Raw genomic sequence first — 11630 nt, 5'->3', positions numbered from 1 at the left:
TGGCCTCCAGGTTCTCCCAGCATCCCTCAGTCCCCACCTGAACTTTCTCAGCCCAGGGGCTGGGCTTCCTCTCCCCCAGAGGCTCCTCACTGTAAATCCAGACATTTTGGTTCCCTCCTCCTTTTCCTCCTCCTCTTCCTCTTCTTCTTCCTCTTCCCTCCCCTCGCCCCTGCATTTTCTCTCTCCACTCTCTCTCTCTGCCTCTTACCCCCTTCCCTGCTCCTGCTCTTCTGTCTCCCTCTGTATGGCAATTTCACTGACCCCCTTTCCTCCTTTGAGGTTAGTGAACCCACCCAAGAGCTGCCTCCAACAAACTTGCCTCTATGCTTTAATTTGTATTGACTTGGTTCATTTCATTGGTAGAATTGGAATCCATGCGGGTTCCTACATGGTGACTAACTCTTGGTGGCAAGGAAGACTTGGCTCTTCATTCTTCATGTGTGGTGCTGATGGTGCCCACTATAACACAAGGGGCTTGCCAAGGGGGACACGCCGAGAGAGGTACCTGTGGCCGGTGCTGCTGTACCACAAACACACATTCATGCCACTTAGTCAAAGGTAATTAGTTGACTGTGAAACTTTCCATGTTCCCATCTGACACAGCTCGCTGGAGGCTGCAGGTCAGCTGAGGTCTCCTCTGCAGTGGGCTGAGGGAGCCAGTGAGTGACCATGAGCAGGCATGGCACTTGGGACTGTCTCAGCTTTTTTTTTTTTTTTTGCCTCAGGGTTCCTGATTTAAGAAATGATGGAGGTCATCAACTACATTTCTACTCAACATTTCTGCAAAACCTGCACTTGCTGTGGACCCAGGCATTATTTTTGTTGTTGGGTTTTTTTGTTTTGTTTTGGCTCCCCTCCCCCGAAACAAGGTTTCTCGGTGTAGCCCTGGTGGTCCTGGAACTCATTCTGTGGACCAGGCTGGCCTAAAACTCACAGAAACCTGCCTGCCTCTGCCTCCTGAGTACTGAGATTAAAAGTATGTGCTGCCACCACCCTGCCATCAGGCATTCTTTTTTTTTTTTCCCAAATCAGGCATTCTTTTTATTTTCTTGCTTTATTTTTATTAATTCATTCATTTTACGTCTCAATAGTTATCCCATCCTTTGTATCCTCCCATTCCTCTCTCCCTCCCACTCTCCCCTACTCCCCTCCCCTATGACTGTGACTGAGGGAGACCTCCTCCCCCTGTATGTGCTCATAGGGTATCAAGTCTCTTCTTGGTAGCCTGCTATCCTTCCTCTGAGTGCCACCAGGTCTCCCCATCCAGGGGATGCCATCAGGCATTCTTAATAAGGCTTCGACAAGGCCTGCGATTGCACCGAATCCCCACAGTGGACATGAAAGGAAAGGTCACTGCATATATAGGTGTATATGCACATGTGCCTGTGCGTGTGTGTGTGTGTGTGTGTGTGTGTGTGTGTGTGTGTGTGTGACCAGTCAACCTTGAGTCTAATTCCTCAGGAGCTTCTGCCTTTATTTTTGAGATGAGAACTTTAAGTGCACCCTGGGACTTGCAGACTCGGCTAGACTGGCTAGCCAGTAAGCCCAGAACACTGCACTTTCTGCCCCAAGAGCTGGGATTGTAAGCACATATCACCAAGCCTGATTTGATATGTGAATGCTGGGGCTCTATCACATTCTTTATTCATAAAGAAAACAAGAGGTTTTCGTTTCCCCACCAAATTGGATCAGTACAGGAGCCATCTCTGGGCGAAAAGAAACACTGTCAGAATCCAGCCATCCCTGTTAATTTATGTTGTAAAGTAAAAAAAAAAATCAATACGTTATTATCTAACATGAATCCTTATTTCAAATGAGGTAGCTGGGTATGGTGGTGCATGTTCGTGACCCCAGCAGTCAGGAGGCCGAAACACGAGGATCATAAGGTTAAGGCTAGCCTGGGCCACACAGCAAGTTCAAGTTAGCCTGGGCTACATTATCAGATCGTCTCTTGGAAAAAACAAGTTTTTTTAAAAAATGACATAAAAACACACACAGTGGGGCTGATGAGATGGCTCCGCGGTTGAGAGTGCCATCGCTCTTCCAAAGGGCCCAGGTTCAATTCCCAGCACCCACATGGTAGCTCACAACTGTCTGTAACTCCAGTGCCAGGGATTCTGACGCCTTCATGCCAATGCTCATAGAATAAAATCAAATAAATGATTTACACACACACACACACACACACACACACACACACACACACACACGACTGTTGCTATAGCTCAGTGGCAGTATGCACAAGGCTCTAGGTTCATTCCCCAGTTCTGACAGAAAAACAAACAAACAAACAAACAAAAAACCCAAACAAACAAACAACAAAGCAACAAAAACAAACAACTGAAGCAGCTTGTTGTTACTGTCAACATTTTCAGGCTCCTGGGTTGAGGCCTCAGATCCCCAGATCCCTAGTGTCTCAGACTAAGGCTGTATTGCAGCTATTAATGGGGCATGGCTAAAACAAAACAAGATGGAATGATGTCCTATCAGAAGATCTCTGGGTACAAAGATAGCCACCTGAGACTGGGGAGAAGATGCCACCTGCTGGCCAAAGAAAGTCCTCAGGAGGAACTGGCCCTGTCCACACTGATCTCAGGCTCCTGTCTCCAGGCTTCTGTAACCCAGTCTGGCCTTGAACTTGAGATCCTCCAGTGCTGGGGTCCATGGTTTGTTCTCCACGCTCTGCTCTTTGCACCCTCTATGAAAGGATTGACCTGGAAAAGCAGAACCATTAAGCAACAAGAAGTAAGAGCCAAGGGAGGAAATTAATGCAGGATATGAGGTTAACACAGGAAAGGAGTGGTGTGTTTATAGACTACCAATCAAGAGCTAGATGAAGTGAAGGGAACACTTCTTTTTATAATAACAAAAAAAAAAAAAAAAAAAAAAAAAAAAAAAAGAAAAAAAAAAAGAAAAAAGAATCAGACACCTAGAAATAAGTTTAAACAAAGTGACACAAGCCTGGAACATTAAAAGCTGTGACAGAAATGAAGGCAGGCCTAAATAAATGGAAGAACACTCTAGGCTTTTAAAAAAAAACCAACCTTTACTTATTAATGTGTATATTTATGTGCACACATGCACGTGGCATGGAGCATGTGTGGAGGTCAGAAGGCAACTCACAGGACCTCTCCTACTGTGTGGATCCCAGGGCTCAAGCTCAGATGTCAGGTGGAGGGTGGGGAGACAGAAGGAGAGAAGGAGGGAAGAAAGGGAGGGAATGAGAAAGGCAAGGGCAGGCTTCTCCTACTGAGATTCACATGGAATTGGAAGAGTCGCAGGATTTGGTGGGGCCAGCCTGTAATCCCAGGATTTAGAAGGCAAGGGCAGGAGGATCAGGAGTTCAATGTCACCCTCAGACAGGTAGCAAGATCCTGGCTTACTTAGGACCCTGTCTCAAAAAACCAAAATGAACAAAAACTAGGGTAACACAGATAAACAGAAGATAGCAGAGTTCAGAAGCACCCACTCAAGGACGTGCTCAAGCGATTTTGAAGGGTATACTACCATGCCTGTCTGTGGCGAGAATAGTGTTTCCACAAGTGGTATTGGGATAGCTGGATAACGCCAGAATCCGGTGACCCTTACGTCAACACACCATCCCCCCACACCAAAAATAAATAAATAAATAAAAGACAAATGGATCCACAGTTTCACTTCCAGACCTAAGCAGTAACTTAGTGACAAATTCTGCGGCTTCCTAGAAGGAAAGCTTATTCTTCCTCAGCATTTTTAACTTTTGTGCATGTTTGTTTCAGATAAACACTTCCAAGAAAGCCACATAGAGAGAGCTCGAAGCACCTGTCCTCTATGGCATAGACTCTGACCATGTTCGTTGTTATGCTAAATTCTGCCTCTAGGGGCGCTCCTCCCCGCTGTTAAACTTGCCTTGAAGCAGGGCCCCCATCAGCATAGGAATTCAGCTTCAAGAAAGTCTAATTCTCCCTGGTACGCTGCTGCTTTGCCTAGAAAGGCGAGCTTTGGGACGCCCATTTCCTCTTTTCCTGACATACTGGAGCCATCTGTCTCCATGGGGCAAACCCACTGTGTTCGATTACAGAACTACAGTTGTTGGAAAACTCCATGGATCTAGCTTTGGCAATGGCGTCTTCCACCAGAGCACAATCAATAATAACAGATATACCCCGGACTCATGAGCAAAAACCTGAAGGCAGTAGTGATCGTGCTGGCCTGCAATCCCAGCACTGGAGACATGGCGCCAGGAAGAACTTGAGTTTGAGGCTGGCCTGGGCTGGAGATGTGCCTCAGCGAGGAAGAGAACTTACGCTACAAACAGGAGGACACATGTTCACAATCCTTATGCCCGTGTAAAAAGCCTAGCGTGTCTGTGTGTCTGTGGCCCCTCCTTTCCGTCCCTCAACAGGAAATTGTCAAGCATATACTGTAGCCACTCTTCATTCCTCCGTCAACCCCTGACCGTCTCCTCTCGATTTCTACACATTCACCTGTGCTGGATCCTTTCTGTGAACGCAGTCAAGCAGCACACACCTTCCGTGTCTGGCTTCTTCTGTGTATTCTAGGGTGCATCCCAAGTTTTATCCACTAAGTCCCCCCCCCCCTTTTTTTTTAAATAACAGAACAATAGTGTATTGTAGCGTGACTTCAGGTGAATCGGCCTTCCTGAAGGGTGGTCTCTTGGCCAGAGGATTGACAGACCCAACTGAATGACCTCTCAAAGGCGGGAAGGGAGGACACAAAAGTACAAAATGTTCTAAGCTTTGGAGCAACTCAGAATGTCCTGTCGCTTTCCTGTCAGGGGTATGATATTCTTTCTAAAAGGCCTTAAGGAGTGGCAAACTGTTTGCTTACCAGGAAATGGAGATGGGGGATTATAAGGAAAGTTCCAGTAAAAGAGCTGCACCTTGCTCTGAGTCATCCACAAAGCATGATTGCATGTTCAGAGTCATCATATTTATCTAAGAAATCTTTATCACCCCAAGCAGCCATTCCTTGCCCACTTCCCTATCTTATCTACTATTTGTCATGATTTTAGTGTGTTCTTGGATTTTATGAGTATTTTATTGAGTATTTTTGCCTCAATTTTCATAAGAGAAATTTGTCTGAAATTCTCTTTGTTGGGTCTTTGTGAGGTTTTTGTATCAAAGTGACTGTGGCCTCATAGAATTAGTTTGGTAAAGATCTTTTCCCAGTCTGTAGGCTGTCGCTTTGTTCTGTTGACAGTGTCTCCAGCCTTACAGAAGCTTCTCAGCCTCATGAGGTCCCATTTATTAATTGTTGACCTTAAAGCCTGGGCTGTTGGAGTTCTGTTCAGGAAGTTGTCTCCTGTGCCAATGAGTCCAGGCTCTTCACCACTTTCTCTTGGACTTGAATTTTGTGCATGGTGATAAATATGGATCTACTTGCATTTTTCTACATGTAGACATCCAGTTAGACCAGCACCATTTGTTGAAAATGCTATCATTTTTCCATTGAATAAATTTGGCTTCTTTGTCAAAAATCAAGTGTCCACAGGTGTGTGGATTTATTTTTGGGTCTTCAATTTGATTCCATTGATCAACCATCCTATTGCTTTACCAGTACCATGCTGTTTTAATTACTGTTGCTCTGTAGTACAGCTTGAGATCAGGTATGGAGACTCTTCCAGAGGATCTTTTATTGTACAGGATTGTTTTAGCTGTTCTGGGTTTTTTGTTTTTCCATATGAAGTTGAGAATTGGTCTTTCAATGTCTTTCAAAAATTGTGTAGATATTTTGATAGGGGTTGCATTGAATCTGTAGATTGCTTTGGTAAAATGGCTATTTTTACTATATTAATTCTCCCAATCCACAAACAAGGGAGATCTTTCCATCTTCTGATGTCATCAACAACCCTACATCTGACAAAAGTCTAATATCCAAAATATATAAAGAACTCAAGAAATTAAACACCATCAAGCCAAATAACCCAATTAAGAATAAGGCTAAGAATTAAACAGAGAATTCTCAATAGAGGAATATTGAATGGCTGAGAAACACTTAAAGAAATGCTCAATGTCCTTAGTCATCAGAGAAATGCAAATCAATCAAAATGGCTCTGAGATTCCATCTTACATCCATCAGAATGGCTAAGATCAAAAACTCAAGTGACAGCACATGCTGGCTAGGATGTGGAGAGAGGGGAACACTCCTTCATTGCTGGTGGGAATGCAAACTTGTACGACCACTTTGGAAAGCAATCTGGCACTTTCTCAGAAAACTGGGAATAGGGCTACTTCAAGACCCAGCTATTCCACTCCTTGGAATATACCCAAAAGATGCTCTACCACACAACAAGGACATATGCTCAACCATGTTCATAGCAGGCTTATTCCTAATATCCAGAACCTGGAAACAATCTAGATGTCCGTCAGTTGAAGAATCGATAAAGAAACTGTGGTACATTTACACTATGGAATACTACTCAGCTATTAAAAACAAGGAATTCCTGAAATTTGTGGACAAATGGATTGAACTAGAAATTATCATAATGAGTGAGTTCACCCAGAAGCAAAAAGAATCAAATGGTATATACTCACTTATATTGAGACACTAGTCTAAGGGGTACGTCCCATGAAAACCTTTACTTACCAGGACAGTGGGTCAGAGGGGAAGATGTCCTATTGAGACTTTAGGTGAGAGAAGCATGGGAGAATGGGGAAATTGAAGGATCCAGAGGGTCCTGGAAATCTACAAGAAGAACATTATGACAGGCGGATCTGGGTCCTGGAGTCGTGCTCAAACTATGGCACCAGCCAAGGAAAATATAGGCAGTAAACTTCGAACCCCTACCCAGACCTAGCCAATGGGCAGGACATTCTCCACCGTTGAGTGGAGAGTGAGATCGGACTTTCACATGAACTCTGATGCCCCATTTCTGACCATGAAGGATAGCAGGTTACCAAGAAGAGACTTGATACCCTAAGAGCATATATAGGGGAGGAGGTCCCCCTCAGTCACAGACATAGGGGAGGGGAGTAGGGGGGAAGTGGGAGGGAGGGAGGGATAGGAGGATACAAGAGATAGGCTAACAATTTAGATGTAATATGAATAAATAAAATAAAATTAAAAAATAAATTAATTAATTAAAAACAAAAAACAAAAACAAACAAGGAAATCCTGAAATTTGCAGGCAAATGGATGGAACTAGAAATGATCATCCTGAGTAAGTTTACCCAGACCCAGAAAGATACACATGATAAATACTCACTTATAATTGGGCACTATTCCAAAAGGGATGTCATGAGAGTCTTCACTTAGCAGGAGATTGGGATAGATGTGGAGACTTTCCATTGGGATTCTGCATAGAAGTATGGGTGAATGAGGGGTCCTAGAAACCTATAAGAAGACCATCAAGGCTGGTGGATCTGGACCCAGGGGGTCTGCTCAAACTACTGTACCAACCAAGGACAATACATGCAGTAAACCTAGAACCCCTATTCAGATCTAGCCAATGGACAGAACATTCTCCACAGTTGTGTGGAGAGTGGGGACTGATTGGACATGAACTCTGGTGCCTCCTATTTGATCACTTCCCCTCAGTGAGGAGGCCTGGTGGCACTCAGAGGAAGGATAAACAAGCTATCAGGATGAGACTTGATAGACTGTGACCATATGGTGGGGAAGGAGGTCCCCTTCTGTCACAGGCCTTGGGGAGGGGAATAGGATGAAAGAGGGAGAGAGGGAGGAACAGGAAGATACGAGTGAGGGGATAACAATTGAGATGTAATCTGAATAAAATAAATAAATAAATAAATAAATGAGTTTGGTAATGTTCCTTCCATTTCTCTTTTGTGGAGTAGATCAGTATTAGCTCTTCTTTGAAGGTCAGGTAGAATTCTGCGCTGAAACCATCTGGCCCTGGGCTTTTTTTGATTGAGGGACTTTTGACGACTGCTTCTATTTCCTCAGGAGAAGTAGGAGTATTTAATTTGTTTACCTGATCTTGATTCAACTTTGGCAAGTAGGATCTACCAAGAAAGCCATCCATTTCATTTAGATTTTCAAATTTTGTGGCATATAGGCTTTTGAATAAGACCTATGATTCTTTGGATTTCTTCAGTGTCTATTGTTACGAGACCCTTTTCATTTCTGATTTTGTTGATTTAGAGTGTCTCTCTGCCTTTTAGTTAATTTGGCTAAGGGTTTGTCTATCTTGTTAATTTTCTCAAAGAATCAGCTTTTGGTTTCCTTGATTCTTTGAATTGTTCTCTTTGTTTCTAGCTTATTGATTTCAGTCCTGAATTTGACTATTTCCAGGTATCTATGCCCCTTGGATGTTTCTGCCTCTTTCTTTTCTAGGGCTTCATTAAGTTTCCTTTATGAGATGTTTCTAGTCTCTTTATGAAAAGGAAAAGTCCTGGAAGAGCCAGCCCCTTGTTAATTGGAGGCAGCTTTTAAGTCTTTTATCAAAGCAGAACCAGCTCTGTGACACCTTTCACTCATATTTATGGTCTTCTAGGAACAAGGGGGTCACTTCTCCCCCAACCCCCAGCACAGATAGACTGGCTTTCCAGAAAGGAGTGGACTCTGGACCTTTGTCCAGCAATGACTCACATATATCTTTCATCCCAGCACTCAGGAGGCAGAAACAGGCAGATAGCTATGAGATTGAGGCCAACCTGGCTTACAGAGTGAATTCTAGGACAGCAAGGCCACACAGAGAAACCCTGCTTCAAAAACTGAAACCAAAACTGTTGGAGGTTGTGAGAGGAGGAGAGGAGCCGGGGAGTGTATTCCCTTCTAAGCTAACACCGTCCCCTAACAACCCAACCAGATGACCTTGGCGCCACAAATGGCCAATCTAAGGTTCATAAAGTTCTTTGCAGAAAAGGACTTACAAGGTAGAAAAAAAAAATATCTGATAGCAATTGACCTGTGCAGGGAGATGGGATTACTAAGGAAACAGACACTTCCCTGAGCAAATAGCGAACAAAGGGAACAAAGAAAGTTAAACCATGGGTGGTTCTTGTGCTTTTTTTTTTCTCTAGCCATTTGGACATTAGACCCCCTTATGTTAACTAGGATCCCCCTGCTTAGGGGCCATTGGAAGATGAGAAACTTATAAAAAAAAGTTCCCAGGTCAATGCTCAGGGTTGCTTCTTGAGGCTTTAGATTTGGGGTCCATCACAACCCAGCTCGAGCAACAACATTAAAGCTTCCTCCTGTACTTAGAGTGGTTTCGAGTCTTTCTGGTCCTTTTTGGGTCTAGGCAAAATCTGGGCGCTGGGTACTGACCAACTGATTTCACCGGGCTTGGTGGTGCACACCTTTAATCCCAGAACTTGGGAGGCAGAGGCAGGCAGATCTCTGTGAGTTTGAGGCCAGCTGGGTCTACAAAGTGAGGGGCTACACAGAGGAAACTCTGTCTCGAAAGGGGGGGGGGGGGAAAGAAAGAAAACCAAAAAATCAAGTGCTGATTCAGTGCCTTGAAATCTGGTTACCCCTGTGCCAAGGACATTGTTGTTAGTGTTGAACTATCTCCTATACTCAGGTGATGAGAAGAAATATTCCCCAATTATTTCTCATTGGCTGATTAAAAGGCCTACACTTAGCCAGGCTAGGTGGCACAGGCCTGTAATCCCATCCCTAGGGAGGCAGAGGCAGGCTAGCCTGGAAGAATCACATGGCCAGTCAGCATGGATGGAGGAAAGTGGGCCAAATGAAGAATACTAGCAAGTATTTTGGATGGGAGCTAGCCCAGATAGGAATGATTAAAGCAGATGGCCTGGAATGTGGCTCAGAAGTGATATAGTTTAGAGGGTTAATATCTGCCATGCCCCAGGTGAAATAATGCTATTCCAAAATCTAAAGGGAAAAAAGAATAAGACACTCTATCGCAGAAACAAACAACCAACCTGCTGAATTAGATCAACTTGTATACTTTAAAGATGTTTTAACATTAGAATGGAACTCTGGGAATACGCTACGTTGGGGAAGAGGTTTTGCCTATATTTCCATAGGTGATGAAAGACTATAGGTTACATCAAAACTGATAAAGATCTGATCCAAATAAGAGAAGCTTCCAAGTGAAAGGCACAACTCAAGAGGAGACACAGAAGGAAGATTCCCCCTGCATGAGAACAGCTTAACAAACCATCTGCCTGGCAGACTGGAAGACCTTGATGCTGAAATGGACTGTTGCTTAAGGACAGATGATCAGGACTGCAGTTGTGGAGGACCATCGCACCCAAGGCTAGTGGATCTTCTTAAGAAATTCAGACTGTTAAGATTGTGGGATTGATAATTGTTTCTATTATAAAAGTTAAACTAGGTACAATGTTTATCTTAAACAAAAAGGGTGTATTATAGAGGAGTTTTAATTTGGAACATGGCTTTTTTTTCCTCAAGAGATCACATCCAAAGACCTTCTTGGTCTGTGTGATCTGGCTGGAATACAAACAGGCCTTTAATCCAGGAGTCAGAGGTAAGCATATCTGAGTTCAAGGCCAGCCTGGTATGGAGCAAGTATCAGGTAAAGAAAATCTCAGGTCCAGGTGTAGTGGTTCATGACTTAAGTCTCAAACATTGAAGGTAAAGTTAGTTTGTAGAAGGAAGCACCCAGGTTTAAAGGTGATGTCTAATTGAGTGGCAGAAAAGAAGTGATAAATCAGTTGGGTATTCCCAACTTTCATGAGAAGAGAGTGGAAAGGGAAGCTACTTAATGGGCAGTTGTACAGAGAGTGTTTTACAGAGAGAGGTTGAGTGAGAAAACAGGCTAGATACAGGTGAAGACAGAACGAGCCAGAAGATTAGAAAAGTTTGCTGGAGTGACTTTGAGGCCAAGCAGAGCACTTCAGAGGCTGAGAGAAAAGGCTGATTGAGTACGTTAGTTGGGAGAGAAGTTTGAATTAAAACAGCTGAGTTGAAGCAGCCAGCCCAAAGCTCAGAAAGAAAATCAAAGGGTGAGCTTAGTAAACAGTAAGTCTCAGAGGCTGAGAACGTTCTAGGCCTAGGTTAGATTGTATGGAGGCTAGAAGCTTCCAGGACTAGGTCTAGGTTAGCAGACAGAAGCAGTAAGCCTCCAGGACAACAATTCAATTCTTCAGGCTAATCAAAGGTACTTTTACACAAACCAGAACAAAAAAGCAAGTTGCCTCCTTCCTGGGCTATAGCCATAGCAACCCCCACTTGCTTTACACACCTGGCTTGCCCAGATCACTCACAAGCCTTGTCAACTCATAGGCAATAAACTTGTTGGCCTGGAGGAAGTACAGAAAGCCCTCCCTTTTTAGGAAATTAGCTGGGAGGAGTTGAGGGACAGTGGGGTACTTATATCAGCCCACATCTATCTATAAGTTTCCGTTGTGCCTACAGCCTGGTCACAGACAGGAGTGAGGTGAGGTATCAGGCTGGGGCTGCGGGTGGCAAGCAGGTGGAAGGACCCTCAGGATAGCGCTGGGTGGGAGCTTGGGATTAGGAAGGGAAACTGGGTGGGTGGTGGAGAAGCAAAGCAGGCAGATATCTGTTTCTGGGGAAACGTGTGGAGGTTTGGAAGGGGGGAGATTGAATGCCTGAGCCTGTGCAGGACATGGAGAGCCCAGGGATGTGATTGGGGGCTGTTAACTGGCTCCAACTTCTAAAGATTTGTCTGTCTACCCACGCCTTCTCTTAGGAGGAAGTGTTCCCTTGCT

Source organism: Acomys russatus, chromosome 17, assembly GCF_903995435.1.
Source record: "Acomys russatus chromosome 17, mAcoRus1.1, whole genome shotgun sequence".
In the NCBI taxonomy this organism is placed as follows: domain Eukaryota; kingdom Metazoa; phylum Chordata; class Mammalia; order Rodentia; family Muridae; genus Acomys; species Acomys russatus.
This window is presented reverse-complemented; position numbering follows the sequence as displayed.